This window comes from Cibotium barometz, chromosome 16 (assembly GCF_041138505.1).
Source record: "Cibotium barometz isolate CiBa-2024 chromosome 16, ASM4113850v1, whole genome shotgun sequence".
NCBI lineage: Eukaryota > Viridiplantae > Streptophyta > Polypodiopsida > Cyatheales > Cibotiaceae > Cibotium > Cibotium barometz.
In genome coordinates this window covers 15589205-15596103 of record NC_141061.1, presented here as the reverse complement: position 1 = coordinate 15596103, position 6899 = coordinate 15589205, and the positions used below count along the sequence as shown (strand labels likewise).

The window sequence follows — 6899 nt, the reverse complement described above, 5'->3', positions numbered from 1 at the left end:
TATTTGTGGTTGGTGGTAGTCGGTGATAGGTAATTTGAAATGTCGGGGGCATGCAAGATGTGAAAAGATTTAGAATTTGAATGAAAAGTAACTACCGTAGAAATAAGCGTCGAAAAGGTCGTTGAAATATCTGTCAAAAAGAGCGTGAGAATTTTATTTTTTGACTCTTATATCCATGCTATTTTCCACGTATTTTTTGACGCTTTTTTCCACTCTAATCTCGACGCTTTTTTCCACGCTTATTTCGATGCATATATCGACGACGGAGGTTTTTATAGTAAAACAAAACCTCTCTTTTTCTGAGTTTTTTTTGTGCGGGTATGTTTTGCTTCCTCACCAAGTATGCCTCCTTTTCCCTCACTCCCATCTCCTCTTGGTTACATGTACATGTGATGTAAAATATCTGTGTGTATAATTATGAGTAATTTTCTTGTTTTTTTGCTTTCTCATTTATTTGTTTTACAGGTTCTTTCTCTCTTCCAAGCTTTTCTCCACCTCGTTCTTTGCCCTCTCTCACCTCTCCTCTCCTCTCCTCTTGGTTGTTAAATTGGTGGTGTGTGTTGAAGGATAAACCTCCTTGTGTATCCATGCTATTCACACTTTTAGGGTTTTGTATTACTAATTCTTTTCTCAACTTTTTGTTTTGTTTTGTAGGTCTTCTAATCCTCTCTTTCAACTTCACCAAAAAGTGTAAATTCCTTTCTCTTTCCTCTCTTTTAGATTTTGTATGTATGCATTAGGTTCTTAGGGCTTTTGTATGTATGCATTACTAATCCTTTCCTCACCCTTTTGTTGGTTTTGTAGGTCTTCTAATCTTCTCTTTCAACATCACCAAAAAGAGGTAAGTGCTTTCCTCTCTTTCCTATCTTTTTATCCTCTCTTTCCACTATTTTTATCTACCAAAAAGAGGGGTTTTGTTTTGTAGGTCCTCTATATGCATAGAGCTTAATGCACATGCATAGAGCTCTAATCAAAGAGCTTAATCTATGCATTAAGCTCTATTCGTATAGCTTAATGCATAGATTAAGCTCTATGCATGCATTCATAATGCATAGATTAAGCTCTATGCATGCATTCATAATGCATAGATTAAGCTCTATACATAGAGATCTATGCATGAATTCAGCTTTATCTATGCATGCATTAAGCTCTATGCAGCATAGAGCTTAATGCATGCATAGAGCTTAATCTATGCATGCATGCTTAATGCATAGTGCCGGGATACGATTTAGTTTAGGATGGAGTGGCTTGCATAGTGCTTTATGCAAAAGCCTCATGCATAATGCTTTATGCATAAGCATTATGTATAAGACCTCATGCATATCTTTATGCTTTAAGCTTTATGCATAAGGCCTCATGCATGCTTTATGCATAAGCTTTAGCATAGCTTGCATATAAGGCTTGCATAGTGGCATAGTTTGCATAAGGCTCACAAGCATAAGCTTTAGCATAGCTTGCATAAGCTTTTGTATGTATGCATTACTAATCCTTCCTCACTCTTTTGTTGGTTTTGTAGGTCCTATAATCCTCTCTTTCAGCATCACAAAAAAGAGGTAAGTGCTTTTATATCTTTCCTCTCTTTCCTCTATTATTATTGCACCCTTGGTGGGTGCAATAATAATTTGTTTTTGGTTGTAGATTTGCGCATAAGCATTATGCATAATGCTTTATGCATAATGCTCATTCATGCTTTAAGGCCTCATGCATAAGGCCTCATCCATAAGGCCTCATGCTTAAGGCATGGATAAGGCCTCATGCATAGCTTTATGCATAGGCTTTATGCATAAGACCTCATGCATAAATGAATGAATATTGAGGGATAATTCATGTGTATACTCTTATTAAAGTGTCCATGTGGGCTTTGTTATGTGTGTGTAGAAACGTGTCTCACACTCCAGATGAGACATCGGCTTACTCTTCATCCTTCTCTCCATATGCCATGTCTCTTGACTAGTTTATGGGTTTTTTAGCACAAACCACGCCCGAGAAAAGAACGATGGCACAACAATATTTTGGGAGAGGGGCGAGCACTTCGACCGCACCATCGGGCACCATCACCGCTAACCCTAGTTCACCTGAAACCCCACAAAGAGCCGTTAGAACCCCTCCGTCAGGCTGCTCATCCACTCAGAGGACAACGCTCAAGTAGTGGAGGTGGAGGCGGTTGTTGTCCAAGTGGGAGCACGAATGGGTCTACGCCCCCACGTGAGCGTCCTTCCCCATCTAGTGCTAGAAACACTCCACGCTCATGATCATCGCAATGTTTTGATACACAGCCCACACCCGCTGATGGAGAAAAATTTTACACAATTGTCAATGGCAATGTGGTTTTGGATAATGTCGGGCAAGAGATGAAGAGCATCTGCGAGCTTTGCCACATTGTCTTTGCAAATGACTTTATGACTTTATGGCCAAAGTTGGATAAATACAAGAAAGATAGAGTCATAAATCAAATCAAGGATGAGTACAAGCTGGCTGATAGTAGTGATGGCATCCCCACAAAAGGTGGATAAAGGACCACATGGTGGACGTCATGAAACATTGGCGGGGAGATGTGATTAGGAGAGTGAAGGTAGGGGGTGAGAAGCCTTGGTACATGAGCACCGAGGATTGGAATGAGGAGAAGCAAAAGCATGATCAAAATCCCCAACGCTACAAGCACAAGAGGATGCAGCCAAAGCAGAATGGAGAGCGTAAGAAGCCCTCACCTTGGAAGTGACGGTTGGGATGCATTCTATGTCTACTTTGTAAGTATCAACATTTATCTTGTATGTTTCATTGGATGTTATGTCTACTTTGTAAGTATCAACGCTTATCTTGTGGTTTTGGTACTTTTAGAAACAAGTGGTTGGTCAGCTGGCAACGAGAGAAGAGGAGGACATTGCTCACTGCCATAACACGTACTTTCTTTTGGAGAAGCTTGAGCAAGAAGGCACCAACCTCAATTGGGGGCGCATTGTAGATATGGTAAGTGTGGCAAGCCTTAACCTTATGATTTGTATACTTGCTTTACCTTGTCATGTTAGATCGTTGTTTTGGTATACCAAAAAACGCATCTTGTTTGGTTTTTGTAGGGACCAATGCCTCATCCTGAGTGAGGGCTCCGTATAGAGTGGCCTTGCCCATGTCTTTCCCCTTGTACATACACATTTTGGTCAGCTCACATCTTTGTTTGAGCTTGTATAGATTGTATGTACATTTTAGCTTATCTCGTCAGAGGAACTTGATATGTAAATTTCAAATTTAGCTTATCTCGTCAAAGCTTGATATGTAAATTTCACAACTTGCCATATAATTTGGCCATTGTTTGCACTTGTGTGAATTATGTACCTACTTTGTAATGTCTAAAACGTTATGGCACTCTCTCTAACTTTCTCAACAAATTCGCGTCGTTCTTCACATCAGAGTATAGTGGCCTTTTGTACTCTATAAATTTGGCATAATGGTTTATCCAGCTACAAGACTGCAGCAGCTGGATGCACCATTATGCCAAAAAAATTTTAATACCTGCACGCGTCGAAATAAGCATCAAAAGTTTCTTGCATCCATAAAAAAACAGCGTCGAAAGTTTCCTACATCATTGAAAATAGCATCTAAAATAAAAGTTGAAATATGTGTCGAAATGCCAATCGAAATAACCGTCAAAATAGTGGTCGAAATGTCAGTCAAAAGAGCTTCAAAAAATGCGTGGTAAAATTACTTTTTTTGACTCTTGTTTCGACGCTTATTTCGGCGTCTATTTCGATGTTTCCATTTCGACGCTTATTTTGACGGATATTTGGACGTTTAGAGGATTTTAAGCTTAGTTTTAAAGCGTCAAAAAAAGCATGGATAATGGCCTCCCTTGTTGTACTGCTTGCATAGCACCATAGTTTGCATAAGGCTTGCATAGCGGCATAGCTTACATCAGCTTTTGTATGTATGCATTACTAATCCTTTCCTCACCCTTTTGTTGGTTTTGTAGGTCCTCTAGTCCTCTCTTTTTCAACATCATGAAAAAGAGGTAAGTTCTTTTCTATCTTTCCTCTCTTTCCTCTATTATTATTGCACCCTTGGGTGTTGGGGACTTGTTTGTATGTTTGCGCATAAACTTTATGCATAATCTTTATGCATACCTTATGCATAAGGCCTCATGCATAGCTTTATGCATAAGGCCTCATGCATAACTTTATATATATGCTTTATCCATAAGGTCTCATGAATGCCTTATGCAATAAGGCCTCATGCATAGTTTTATGCTTAAGTCCTCATGCTTAAGGCCTTATGCATAGTGCTTTATGCATAAGCCTTATGCATAAGGCCTCATGCATAACTTTATATATATGCTTTATCCATAAGGCCTCATGGATGCCTTATGCAATACGGCCTCATGCATAGTTTTATGCTTAAGTCCTCATGCTTAAGGCCTTATGCATAGTGCTTTATGCACAAGCCTTATGCATAATGCTTTATGCATAAGCTTTATGCATGAGGCCTCATGCATAAAGCATATGTCTAAATCTTTATCATGCATAAGGCCTCATGTATAAAGCATTATGCTTAAAGTTTTATGCATAAGGCCTCATGCATGCTTTATGCATAAGCTTTACCATAGCTTAATCATATAACTTAATCTATGCATTAAGCTCTATTCCTAGAGCTTAATGCATAGATTAAGCTCTATGAATGCATTCATATTGCATAGAGATCTATGCATGCATTAAGCTCTATGCATAGAGCTTAATCTATGCATGCATGCTTAATGCATAGTTCTTCCGGGGTACAGTTTAGTTTAGGCTAGCGTGGCTTACATAGTGCTTTATGCATAAGCCTCATGCATAGGCTTTATGCATAAGCCTCATACATAGGCTTTATGCATAAGGCCTCATGCATGCTTTATGTATGTATGTATAAGCTTTTGTATATATGCATTACTAATCCTTTCCTCACCCTTTTGTTGGTTTTGTATAGGTCCTTGTATCCTCTCTTTCAACATCACGAAAAAGAGGTAAGTGCTTTCCTCTCTTTCTTCTATTACTATTGCACCCTTGGGTGCTGGGGATTTGTTTTGTAGGTTTGTGCATAAGCTTTATGCATAATGATTTATGCATAAGGCCTCATGCATAGCTTTATGCATAAGACCTCATGCATAAGGCCTCATGCATAGCTTTATGCATAAGGCCTCATGCATGCTTTATGCATAAGGCATCATGCATAGTTTTATGCTTAAGGCCTCATGCTTAAGGCCTTATGCATAGTGCTTTATGCATAAGCCTTATGCATAATGCTTTATGCATTAGCTTTATGCATAAGGTCTCATGCATAAAGCATTATGCTTAAATCTTTATTATGCATAAGGCCTCATGCATAAAGCATTATGCTTAAAGCTTTATGCATTTATACATAAGCTTTAGCATAGCTTGCATAATAAGGCTTGCATAGCGGCATAGTTTAATGCATAGATAAAGCTCTATGCATGCATTCATAATGCATAGATTAAGCTCTATACATAGACCTCTATGGATGCATTAAGCTCTATGCATAGACCTTTATGTATAGATTAAGCTCTATATTTACATAGACCTCTATGCATGCATTAAGCTCTATGCATAGAGCTTTATGAATGCATAGAGCTTAATCTATGCATGCATTAAGCTCTATGCATGCATGCTTAATGCATAGTGTCGGGGTACAGTTTAGTTTAGGCTAGTGTGGCTTGCATAGTGCTTTATATGCATAAGTCGCATGCATAGCTTTATGCATAAGGCCTCAAGAGGCAGAAGTAACATGTCCCGATACCATCACGGTACCTTTACTACCCTACAAGGACCCCAAGAAGGGAACGCTATTTTTTCCCAGTGGAACCTTCACGAGTATCCGCTTCATTGAAGAGGTCAAATTAGCAAAACAGGGTATAAAATTGAACTTAGGTATGGGTGTTTCTTCAAAAAGATAGAAAGCCCATTCTCCGAATTCGTGCTATAGAGATTTATGGGGAAAGAAATGAAGCCAAAAAGAAAGGAGACTAGGTCATGTCTTCTCTGCACAAATTGACAACAATGAACTCCCTGTACTACGGGAGGTTTCGCATCAAACCTGAATGCAATATAACAAAGATTCTGTGCTGCTTGGAACATTATGGAAAATTGATTAAATAGATTGGGACTGAAGGTCACTAGATTCCTACCAGTCATGTGTCCCCACTCTCACCGGTCTTTCATCTCTTTAAATCTGTTCAATTTTAACTAACACATTCTATATCGGATTAGACCCCGAGAGTGATTGGTCTAACAAACGTTTAAATGATGATTGAGGTTAACAACATGAACAAGCTAATTAAGATGAACTCTTTGAAATCTAAATATGGGTGCACATTTTCTGTTTATAATTATGGGGGCACAAGCTTCTTGTGCTTTGGGTGTAGTCGTACCCCCGCGAGCGAAGACTTCCTTTTGTTGGTTTTGTAGGTCCTCTAATCCTCTCTTTTAACATCACGAAAAAGAGGTAAGTGCTTTTCTATCTTTCCTCTCTTTCCTCTATTATTATTGCACCCTTGGGTGCTGGGGGTTTGTTTTGTAGGTTTGTTTTTGTACCTTAAATTAGAGAGCTGCTTGTGCAAAAAATGTAGCTGCACGCATGTGCAGAAAATGCAGCTGCATGCATGTGCAGAAAATGCAGCTGTACATCTGCACCAAGCTGCTCTCTCGAGTTTTTTTAACATTCCAGAGCGCATCTATAGGGGTGTCTATAGACGCATCTATAAACGCATCTATAGGGGTGTCTATAGGCACGTCTATAGGCACATCTATAAGCGCGTCTATTGGGGTGTCTATATAAGCATCTATAGACACGTCTATAGGCACATCTATAAGTGCGTCTATATTATTATAGACTCGCTCATAGATGCGCCTATAGACTCT

General features: G+C 39.1%; 1 long non-coding RNA gene across 1 annotated transcript; it reads left to right on the top strand.

Annotated features, from left to right (window-relative positions):
- Positions 1–712: 712 nt before the first annotated feature.
- LOC147630418 (uncharacterized) lies at positions 713–6511 on the top strand. The gene is made up of 3 exons (XR_015267608.1): positions 713–841; positions 4951–4987; positions 6447–6511. It is a non-coding gene; the product is annotated as an uncharacterized LOC147630418 (long non-coding RNA).
- Positions 6512–6899: the final 388 nt, after the last annotated feature.